This window comes from Pan paniscus, chromosome 6 (assembly GCF_029289425.2).
Source record: "Pan paniscus chromosome 6, NHGRI_mPanPan1-v2.0_pri, whole genome shotgun sequence".
NCBI lineage: Eukaryota > Metazoa > Chordata > Mammalia > Primates > Hominidae > Pan > Pan paniscus.
The window spans coordinates 186,878,577-186,891,351 of record NC_073255.2 but is presented as its reverse complement, the minus strand read 5'-3'; positions in this window follow the sequence as shown (position 1 = coordinate 186,891,351).

The window sequence follows — 12,775 nt, the reverse complement described above, 5'->3', positions numbered from 1 at the left end:
CCAGGGTCCCCCATGTGGTGGTGGGTGCCACAGCATCAGTATCTGGGTAGGGGCCTGCGGGAAGCGGGACTGGGGAATGACAGCCGGTGCAGCCGGCTCTGGGCAGGGAGACTGAAGGGCAGAGTCAAGGCCGACTCCACACATGGGGCTGTGCCCCGTGGGGTGAGTGGGGATCTGGAGGAAGAGGCCTAAGAAAGAAGAGGCCACCTGAACCATGAGACCCCAAAGGGCCCCCCTTGCCTCTGGCCAGGGAAACAGAGCCTGTGGCTCCAGCCTTGGGGACAAAGGCCCGTTCCTTGGCTCACTTTCTGGGGCTCCCTTCTCTGAGAGCCTAACCAGGGTCCCTCTGGAGTCTAGGTTCCTGCCACAACAGCCCAAGTAGATTCCGCTCTACCTCTGAATTCCATAGTCACTCCCCACAACCCACACAGGAAATTCTAGCCCTTTCTCAGCTGAGGCCCCTTCAGGAGCTCTGCTTTCTCCATGACAGCCTCACACCCACGGGGCACAGGTGGTGGTGTTATTGTTGTTATCATTGTGACCCCCTGGTGTTTTCTCTTGAACATAATTTCTACAGGGGCCAGAGAAGGGTAGACGTCATGAGACGCTGAGGGTGGCCCTGGGGTTGCTACCAGCACGGATGCCAAGGACCTAGGACAAGCCTGGGACTGGGACCAGCCAGGTCTAGATGGAGCTTGGGCCATTCTCCAGGGGAACATTGTCCCATCCTCTGGTTGTACCCACTTGCCCCTGGAAGCAGGGGCGTCCTCTTCTCTCTCTTCCATCCCGTCTCCTGTGGACATTCCCCCACATATTCTAGCACAGGCTATGCGTTACCCTCAACCCCTTCCAACACCTTCAGGTTCCTGCCAACACCCACAGATGATGCAGTGGCGACCAGAGCAAGAGTCGGGGCTCACTGCCATAGGGATCAAGAGATCGGGGGGCTCAAGACCAGAAAGTGTTCTCCAGTGGGAGCTTCCCTCACTCCTAAGAAGACGACACGGGCTGAACACAGAGATTCCAGGGCAGAGACTGATCACGCAGCCACCCTGTGTCTCCTTCAGCACCCGTGATGACGCCACACTTCAGAAAGCAAAGGGCCCTCAGCCCCTGGCTCTCCCCAGCTGCTCTCCCTTCTTCACCCCCTCGCTGGAAATGCTCCCCTCAACCCAGGGCGGAAGTGCAGGCTGATCAGGGGAGGGTCCCCGGAACTGCTGCCAAAAATACCGTCCTTACCCATCTAGGCGCACTCCTCCCAGCTTCCCTGTGCTCTCTGCGCTGAGAAAATCTCACAGCTGAAGCGAATGAAGCTGTGGCCGCAGCCAAAATAGTGATTGTGTCGGAAGCGGTTGCGGACCCTGGAAAGGAAATGAGTCCAGAAGGCACAGAACCAGCAGGAACCGGGGCGCAGGGCACAGGGCGAGTCCCCACGTCATGGCACAGGGCAAGTCCCCACGTCAGGAGCCGGTGCTATTGGCTCCCAGCATGACCGGCAGAAAAGATGGGAGCCTACACAGCACCCCTCATGCGGGGACCCCCAGCCATGCCCCCAAACTTTTAAACCCTTTCACACAGCCCGTGCCTGGAGGAGCTCTCCACGACGTCAAACTAAACGGGTGCAGCATGTGCAAAGGGGCAGAGAGACTCAGCGGCCTCCCCACTCATCTACCACGAGTGCAAACTGCCTGCTTTTCCAAAGGACAGGCTCTCCCCTGAAGCCCTCCGTGCTCTCAGTTTCTCCTCAATCTCCATTTCTGACCAGTGGATCCTTCCGCTTCTTACGCTGCCAACTGCTAAGATGTGACCCGTTAACCAAAATGGCTTCCATTTTTTCTGCTGCTGCTTCATCTGCAGGCGAGAAGTAGGAAAGTGTTAGAAAAATCAAGCAGCAATCCAGGCATCGCTCGTAGCCACATTCCTCCCTCCTTGCTGGGGTTCATCACAATAGATAGCTCCCTGTGCTTCCACTCGCACACACAACACTGTCGCCCTGGTGGCCCTGCCCTCCCATGTAGGCACTAGCAGGCTCCTGCTCTTTGCCGGAAGAGAGGGATAGAATCAGAAGAAGAAAAGGCCTGAGAGGCGCCTTGACCTTGTTTCCAACAGCATCAGCCTCAGAGAGATGGCCAGAGGAGGGGATGTGAGTACACACATGGCCAGGAAGATGAAGGTAGGGGGTACCCTCAGGCCCCAGAGTTTCCCCTTCCCGCTACCCACATACTTGATGGAATGAGAAAGGCAAGTGAGAGGCAGGCCAGGAAGCCCTGAGAGAAGGGGCCACATCCCACTTCCCAGCAGCACAGCAAAGGTGCTGGGAGACCCCTGAGAGAAGTGGCTCCCCAGGGATCCTGGGCAGGCAGCACAGGAGCCTCAGAGCAGATTCCCACACCCCAAGCTCCCTGTGGAAGCTGAAAAGAAAGGCAGACCCAAGAGGCCAGTGGGCCAGGACTAAGGACTGGTGAAAGGCACTCCTGAAGACCTGCAAGGGGTAAGGGGAAGGGGAAGAGGAAGCAGAAGGAGAAGGAGAAGGGGAAGCGAAGGGAACAACAAATATCTCTTATGAATATAGATGTGTGGATGCAAAAGTCCTCAACAAAATGCTAGCATACCAAATCCATAAATATAGAAAAAGAATTATACACCATGAAAAAGTGGGAATTATCCCAGGAATGCAAGGTTGGTTTAACATCTGAAAATCAATTAATGTACTACACCATATCAAAAGACTTTTAAGAACACACACATACACACACATAACCATCTCAACAGATACAGAACAAATATTTGACAAAATCTAATGCTTTTTTGTAATGAAACACTTCATAAACTAGGAATGGAAGGAGACTTCCTCAATCTGATACAAGGAATCTACCAAAAAACACACAGATAAAATTATACTTAATAGTCAAAGATCGGATGCTTTCCCTCAAGATTAGACACAAGCCAAGGATGGCTGTTCTTGCCACATCTATTCAGCATTAAGTAGACATTCTAGCCAGGGCAATTAAGCACACACAAAAAAAAGGCATCCATATTTGAAAGGAAGAAATAAAACTATCTCTATTCACAAATTACATAGAAATTTTCTACACAGAAAATCCTAAGGAATCTACTAAATAAAACTATTAGAATTAATAAGTAATTTCATCGAGCTTACAGGATACAAGGTCAATATACAGAACCAATTATATCTCAAAACAATGCACAATCTGAAAATAAAGTTGAAACAATTCCATTTATAATAGCACCAAAAAGAACAAGAGAAATAAATTTAATAAAAGTTTAAAATTTATACTTTAAAGACTATAAAACATAGTTGAAAGAATTAAAGGTCTACATAAATGAAAAATATACCATATTCACGGATCAAAAAACTTAAGATTGTTAATATGGCAATACTCCCAAAATTGATCTATACATTCAAGAAAGCCCTATTAGAATCCCAGGTGGCTTCTTTGTAGAAGTTGACAAGCTAATTCTAAAATTCATATAAAAATTCAAGGGACCTAGACTAGCCAAAATTCTCTGACAAAAGAACAAACTGGAGGATTCATACTTCCTGATTGCCAAACTTACTACGAAGCAGCAGTAATCTAGATAGTGTGACACTGAGATAAGGATAAACATATAAATCAATAAAATAGAGCTAAGAGTCCAGAAATAAACCCTCACATATGTGGTCAATTAATTTTCAACAAGAGTGCCAAAACCATTCAATGGGGGAAAAACGTAGTCTTTTCAACAAATCATACTGAGATAATGGGATAGCCACATATAAAATAATGACATTGAACTCTCGCTTCACACCATATACAAAAATTAACTCAAGATGGATCAAAGACCTAAACATAAGAGCTAAAACTATACAACTTTTAGAAAACATGGGCGCAAATCTTCATGATTGGATTTGATAATAGGTTCTTAGATATGACATCAAAAGCATAAGCAACAAAAGAAAAAATAGATAAATTGGGCTTTATCAAAATCAGAACTTTTGTACTTCAAAAGACACTACTTAAAAAGTGAAAATACAACCCACGGAATGAGAGAAACATTTGAAAATCACATATCTCATAAGGAACTTGTCTCTAGACTATATAAAGAAATGTTATGACTCAATAATAAAAAGACAAATTACCCAATTTTTTAAAATGGGAAAATGATATGGATAGTCATTTCTCCAAAGAAGTCCCACAAATAGCCAATAAGCACATGAAAAGATGTGTAACATCATTAGTCATAAAGGAAATGCAAATCAAAACCAAAAGAGAACACGACTTCATACCCACAAGCATGGCTGTAATCAGAAAGTCAGATAACAAGAGAGTGAGGATCAGGAGAATGTGGAAGAGGTGAGAATGTGGAGAAATTGGAATCTTCATACATCACTGGTGGGAATGTAAAATTGTGCAGTCACTTTGGAAAACAGTCTAGCAGTTCCTCATATGGTGAAACATAATCAAATGATCCAGCAATGACATTCCTACATATTTACCCAAAAGAAAGGAAAACATGTCTACTCAAAAACTAGTACATGCATGTTTGTAGCAGCATTATTTATAATAGGCAAAAAGTGGAAACAACTCAACATCAACTGATAAATGGATAAACAAAATGCAGTATTTCCATACAAGAGGATATTATTTGGCCCCAAAAAGGGATGAAGTACTGATATATGATCCAACATGGATGAACCTTGAAAACATTAGGCCACCTATTATATGATTCCATTTACTTCAAATGTTCAGATTAGTCAAACCTATAGAGACAGAAAGTAGATGAGTGGTTGCTTAGAGCTGGGAGGAGATGGGAGGAGGAAGAGTGATCCTTAAAGTACAGAGTTTCTATATAAGGCGATAGAAATGTTATGAGGCAGACTGTGGTGCTGGGTTGCACATATCTGTGAATATACTAAAAACCATTGACTTGTACACTTTAAATGGTTGAATTTTGTGGCATGTGAATTATATCTCAAAACTGTCATAAAACAAATGAGATTTCCCTATGGCCATTTTCCTTACTGCTCTGCAATTCCTGCCACAGGTGACGCTTCTTTCTACCCTCCACATCACTCTTTTTGAAGGTGCCACAGATTCCAGCCCCAGGGTCAGCCTAGACAAAATAAGGAGTATTGACTGTGGTCTGGAGCTGGATCAGGGTATTCCTGGGTTCCTAATACAATATCATCTTTTTAAAACAAGGTATTGCACAGTGTGTGAACAAGCATGGAAAATAACCCGTGTACTCAACACCCAGCTCATTAAGTCTAAGTAGTTTGTCATTTTTGCTCCAGATTTTTTAAGTGAAAATATTTCAGATACAGCTGTAACCCTTTATATACCCTTCCAGTGATGAACCTACAGGCTGCTTCCAATTTTTCCTACTACAAATAAGGTTACAATTAACACAAATACAGATGAGAGCTCCCCTGGAGTCTATACTGTAAAGTTAAATTTCTTTGTCCTAGGGAATGCACATTTTTAAATTCACTGGATATCATCACATTGCTGTCCTGTTTATAAAAACTTACATTTGTGTTTGACAGTGGTTGATAGTTATCATTTCTCTACATCTTCACCAATAGCTGGTATTATCAGACTTTATTGCCAGACTGGTGGGTGTGAGATGGTATCAGATTGTTTGATTAGCTGTGAGGATGAGCATGCTTTAAATGTTTAAATGTCTTCTGTGTCTTGCCTGTTCATATCCTTTGCCCAATTTTTTATTGGGTTGTCTGCACATTCCTTATTAAGTTATAGGCATTTGATATGCTGTATGTTTCTTATATCCTATATTTTATGTTCCACATTTTTATATGTTCTTCTTCTTTATTTTTGAGACAAGATCTCATTCTGTTGCCCAGGCTAGTGTGCAGTAGTGCAATCTCGGATCTTTGCAGCCTCGGCCTCTTGGGCTCAGGTGATCCTCTCAACTCAATCTCCCAGGTAGCTGTGACTACAGGCTTGCACCACCATGCTCAGCTAATTTTTGTATTTTTTTGTAAGATGGGCTTTCGCCATGTTGCCCAGGCTGATCTCAAACTCCTGAGCTCAAGCAGTCCTCCCACCTCGGCCTCCCAGAGTGCTGGGATTATAGGTGTGAGACACCACATCCATTTTTCTATGTTCTATGTACAGATAGTCCCTGACTTACACTTAGGATTGTTTGACTTACAATTTTTCAACTTTACAATAGTAGAGAGCGATATGCATTTAGCAGAAACTGTACTTTGCATTTTGAATTTTGATCTTTTTCCAGACTAGCAATACGCAATACAATACTTTCTCATAACGCTCCACAGTATTTCATAAATTCCATGAGATTTTTCAATACTTTATTATAAAATAGGCTTTGTGTTAGATGACTATTGCCCAACTATAGGCTCGGGTGGTTGTTCTGAGCATGTTTAAGGTAGGCTAGGCTAAGCTATGATGTTCCATAGGTTAGATATATTAAATGCCTTTACATTTATATTTTCAACTTACAATGAGTTTATCAGGACATAATCCCTTCATAAATCAAGGAGCATCTGTACTAATAATTCACTATTTTATGCTTTGCAGGTGTCTTTTCAAAGTCTGTGGCTTGTATTTTGATGTAGTTTATAATGTCTTCTGTTATACAGAACTTTGATCTGGTCAAAATTATCAATATTTTCTCTTATGATTTGTGCTTTTCTTGTGTACCTTAAAAACTGGAAAATCTTCCTCATATTTCTTCTGGAAGCTTTATTTTTTTCACAGTGGAATTTTTTGTGAACAGAGTGAGATAAAAATGTAATTTTATGACCGGCCCAGAGGCTCACGCCTGTAATCCAAGCACTTTGGGAGGCCGAGGTGGGTGAATCACTTGAGGTCAGGAGTTCGAGATCAGCCTGGCCAACAGGGTGAAACCCCATCTCTATACAAAAAATTAGTGGGGCATTGTGGGGCTCACCTACCAGCTGCTCGAGAGGCTGAGCCGGGAGAATCACTTGAACCTGGGAGGTGGAGGTTGCAGTGAGCCAAGACCGCACCACTGCACTCCAGCCTGAGCAACAGAGTGTTCTTATTTTTATAATTTATAATTATAAAACTTATAATTTAAAAAATTATATATACAAAATTTTATTTTTTCATATAAATAATTAGTTGTCCTAGCACTGCTTATTGGATATTTCATCCTCTACTCTCTACTAATCTGTAATGCCAGCCAGACCATCTTAATACATCAAATTATAATCCAGCATTCTTTCTAACATAGCATATATAAGTGGTATTATAAATCAATGAGAAAAAGATGACATCCTAGTCAAAAAAAATGCTCAAAGCACATAAACAAAAAATTCACAAGACAAGATATGCAAATGGTAATAACTATATGAAGAAATAGCCTCATTTAATTAGTAAAGAACAGTAATTTAAAGCTACAAGATACAAACGTTCATTTGCCAAACAGTCAGAGGTTCTACCTGGCATCACTGCCAGTGGAAGAGTAACTGATAAGGTTTGGGGAGGGTATTTTGGCAATTTAGCAGCCTTTACATGAACATATGCTTTCCACTTTTAGAAATTCTACTGCCAGGATTTTATACCTACACTTATAGAAATTATATGTCCACTTCTAATAATTTATTGTAAGGAAATAATTAAGAGTATACACAAATATATGCCATAAGCATGTGATTTTAATTATAAAACCCAAAACAACCTAAATTTTCAAATAAAGGATTGGTTATAATAATGTTGCGTGGTATATCATTAAAACACATAAAAAGCAGTTTTTAGATTGGTGATTTTCAACTGGTGATTTTTGTAGCAGAGCCCTGTTTTGCAAATAAACGCGCATGTGAAACCCCAATGTGTGAAAGAGATGGATGTGAGGATGCTCCTGGTGAAGGAGTCAGGCAACCCCATCACCCGCCTCCTTCAACATCTTTAGGAGGGTGCTAAAAAGAAGACTGTAAAACGCTCCACAGAACCCTGAGGACAGCACTAACACCAAGTGTATTTACCATGTATTGTTAAATGAAACAATTTGCTTTAAAAAAAAAGAAAGAATTGATTCATCTTTTAAATGTACATATGAAGAGAGAATAAATGAATATATTCCAACAGTCTGGACACCACTGTATTCACGGAAGGGTATGGAATTATGGGGATTCCACCCTTCTTTTCTGCTTCAATGTATAAATTGCAGTGCTTTTGTAATAAAGTGAAAAGCAATGGGAAATGAGATGAAACAAAGAGGCATTAATTCAGACCAGAGCACAGAGAAGAAGGAAAAGGGAATATATAGCTATTGCCAAAATAGTGACATACAGCAAACAACCACAAAAATCGACATGGCACAGATACAGCAATAAACACATTTCTCAGTCATCTGTGGGTCTACTGGCTTCATCTTGTTGATCTCTAGGTCAGCTGGAGTGGCTTTGTCCCACGTGTCTTCATTTCAGGTACCAAGTAGAAGGAACCGAAACCACCCAGGGAAAGCCCCCAGGCAAGGGCAGAAACCCAGGAGGCCAGCAGAAGCCTGCAGGGTCTTACAAGGGGCAGGCTGAGAACGGGAACCCTCTCACTTTGCCCCATTCTAGTGGCCAAAGCAAGTCACAAGACCAAACCAAAACTCAATGGGCAGGGAAATACAGTCCGCCCAAGATGAACAATGGCATGGGTATGAATGGAGGACAGGAAAGAATTGGAGTTAATCCTTCAATCCCTCACAGTATGGAGGGCAGGGCCTGCTGACAAGCAGCAAGAGGTACCCAGGAAGGCAGGGCCTGGCTGTCCCCACCAGCACCCCAGACACCCACCTCAGCCCAAAGAATGGCTCAGAGCCACGCTTTCTAGGCCATGAAAGGAGAGGGGCCCTTTGCCTCATGACCCCAGAGCAGATGGCAGAATACAGTCTGGGAGGAAGTTCCAGGAGGAACATGAGAAACCTCACAAGCCTCGTGCAGTTTAGTTTCTGATAACCACTTCTCTTTCTTTGTCTCATGTTTCCCTTCCTCCGTGAAGTTCCTAGAAAGTGTAAATTTTTCCTTACCTTTAATTTTTTCTTTAATTTTTCTTTACCTTTTTTTTAAGTTGCCATCTAATCTACCCTTGAAATGCTCTATTCTGTGCCAGTTGTCCATTTCACGCTGGAGTCACTTGTTTCAAACCCAAGCAAAGTAGAGTTAGGAGCCTAAGAAGGGAGGGTCCTCATGCACATGAGCCTACAATAACAACAATTACAGCCAAACACAGTGGCTCACACCTATGGTCCCAGCTACTTGTGAGGCTGAGGCGGGAGGATCACTGGAGCCCAGGAGTTGAGCCCAGGCTACAGTAAACTATGATCACGTTGCTGCACTCCAGCCTGGGCAACAAGGCAAGACCCCATTTCTAAAAAGAAAAGGAAAAAAAAAAGGACTATTACGAAGACTCTCTGAAGGCTGTGACACACATATGCCTGTAATAAGGACTATTTCCAAGGGCCTTCCCAACTGCAGCCTGCCACAGGAGTCACTGGACGGCCAGCCACATGTTGGAGCACTCTCACCTCACATGCTGTCTCCACTAAGAAACTGACCTCAACTCCTGTGCCCAAGTAACCAATGTTCTCTTTGTTCAAAAACAACTCAACAACTCCTGTGCACTCCTCCTTTTGCCTTTATTTTTTTGAGACCGAGTTTCGCTCTTGTTGCCAAGGCTAGAGTGCAATGGTACGATCCTGACTCACTGCAACCTCTGCCTCCCAAGTTCAAGCGATTCTCCTGCCTCAGCCTCCCAAGTAGCTGGGATTACAGGCATGTGCCATCATGCCCAGCTAATTTTGTATTTTCAGTAGAAATGGGGTTTCACCATGTTTATCACGCTGGTCTTGAACTCCGGACCTCAAGTGATCCACCCGGCTCAGCCTCCCAAAGTGCTGGGATTACAGGCGTGAGTCACCACACCCAGTCTTCCTTGTGCCCTTAAAAGCTTCCCCTTGCCTCAGCCTCCTGGATGCGCCCATGGCTGCTGTGGCACGGGCACTCCGTATCACAATCACGCTGCTCATTTCCAAATAAATTCATCATCTTTGGAGAATCACTTCCGTTTGTTATTTAGGTTGATAATTCTTCAAAAAAAAAGTCTATGACTTCAGTGACAAAGAGGGAAGCTGGGGGGTCGGGAGGAAGGTGTGTTAGGAAGAATGCGTCTGACTCTGTGGTTAGTTGGGGTGGGGACCCTTCAGCCTCCTTAGTAGGAGCAGCAGGCCTGGGAACAGGGGAGTCTCCTTCCTAGGTCCTATTGCCTAGGCCCACATGATGCCTACCTGAGGCATATGCACAAAGAAAAAGTCCTTAAAATTTTGTTTTTCTCCAGAACAACCTACAGTCCTAGGGACAGACACACCATCCTCCTAAGTCCTATCACACCCTGGAAAATTGTAACAAAAAGGTGACAGTCTCCTTGGGGCATTGCCTGCAGCCTTAGCTAGGGGCCATCCTAGTTATCTCAATTACTCATCCAATTTGTGATCAGCCCTAAGTTCTGGCTCACTCTAGCTCTCTCCTTCGACTTCCTCATCTCCCAAATGGAAGTGACTACCCCGACCTACCAGGCTGTTGTGGGAACCGAACGATGTGGCAGAGAGTCCAGCTCAGCTTCCTACTGCTCCACGAGGGCCACTGAAAGGCCAGTCCTCTTCAGCCTGCAATGAGAGAGATTGAAAGTGGAAGCAGGTCTAAACTCACAGAATCAGGAAGAAGGTAGAATGCTGAATACACTTCTTCCTCCAATCCCAAATGCTAGAACTGTGTTCCTATCGAAGTTTTGTCATGGACTTTTTAGAATCAGAAAAATGATTAAGAAACATGAGCTGAGATATGCAGTTTCCTTGAGCAAATAGGATTTTGTACAGCAGACACCTCCTGGTGTCTCATTTCCTGAGATCCCCAAAGTGAGAGATAAGAAAGCTGTGGCCACAGCAGAGACTTGAAAGAGTGACCAGAGACAAACTCTTCCACAGGAAGATGTCTGCACAGAAGACTCACAGGGGCAGCTGACAAAGATCTGTCTATAGCCTGGTCCACAATAAAGATCAGGGGTTGGACAGGGTAAGACACCCAACAGGGTGGCTGGAGCCACCCCCTGTAACTATCCAGAAACTTGCAGCCCAAGGTCAAGCACAAATAAGTGGGCACAGAAAGACACTTCAGGACACGAGCTACAGAGAGGCAGCCACCTGGCCATCCTCCAGCTGCCTGAGGTTTGCAGATGCCCTTGATGCCACCCCCTATCCCTCCCAAGCACTCTCCTCTCCATGCACACAGATGCTTAACAAGAGCACCTATGACTCTCCACAGACCAGAGCACCAGGGACACAGTGCCCCTGGGAGATGCTGCCACCAAGGCCAGATGGCAAGAACACCCTTGTGTTCTTGCTCCATGGTTGGCATCTGAGACGCACCTGCCAGGGTTCCCCAGCAGGATCAAGCTCAGTGGCCCAAAGTGGAAATGAACTTACCAGTCACCCTCCAGTGGCCTCCTCTCTTTCTCACTTTCCCACTCCCCCACCAGGGTTTCTCGGGATCCACTCTCAAATAAACTACTTGCCCTTGAATCCTTAATTCAGGGGGAATCAAAACAAAGACGAGCAATCAGAGACAAATATTAACCATAATGATGTCTATTACTCAGATAGGATTGAAATCAACTCAGAAGGGCAGGAATGTGTGAAATCTTCTCCCTTTCCCTTCTCTGCTGAGTAATTGACTCTCATGCCCTAGAGCCTTCTCTACCCCTCTGTGAGCACATGGATTCAAAACTGAATGTCCAAGTTCAAACCCAACTCCCCATAACCCAGCGTTCCCAAGTCATCTAGGGAAATTTGCTTCCCCTCTTCAAGTCTCCATTTCTCCAATGTTAAGACAGGAGAGTCTCAGACAGTTCACAGTGACCAACCCACCCCTACTCGGCCACAACCCACATAACATCTTACTGGGAGATTTCTCCCATTGAGTTCAAGTTCATAGCTGGAGAATATGGAAACTGCACACTCACCATGGAAGATAACACCAAGAAGTCTTTGTCTTTCCTGCCTTCTGCTTTCATCATCTGCCCCCTCCCACCAGACTATGTTTCTCCATGACACCCTGTAGTTTGGCCACAGCCAAGCGGATCTGAAGACCATTGCCTCCAGAAGCTGGCATGACGATTCTAAGTTCTCCAGGTGGGAGGAGGAGGGGGATTTACTTATGTTTTTAAATGTTCTAGGACTTGTGTGTCCTGTTGAACTCCAAGATCTGTGGAAAAGGGAGTCACAAGAAAGACAAAATTCTCATAGTCCAGCTTCACAGGCACAGAAGGGCCTCAGCACCACCATGGAGCAGGCCCAGACACAGGGCTGAAGCGGGAGCTGGAGTCTCCCCAGCACCTAAGCAAAGCCTCTCTTCCCCACAGCTCAAGGTTCCAACAGCGCCTCCTCACATCTTTCCCCCTTCAAGTCTTCCAAGTATGCACTCCAGACTGGTGTTGGTATTGAGTGTGGGCCGATGAAGGGAGAGTGGGGTGACAGAGTTGGTCTGTCCCTTTTCAATAACTGCCAAGAGGACTGTTGATGTTCTCTCTAGAATGTGAGGTACTTGACTGTCCTCGACTTTGAATAGAATATTCAAAGTGGGAATACAAGCTTTCCCACTCAAAAGCTAATTACACCTAGGAAAGAAAATCAACGGTATTTTTTTATAAGCAGTATACAAAATAGTTGCCTAATTTTCTTCTTTTCCTTATAGCCTTGTGAAACTGTTTTGGAATGCACG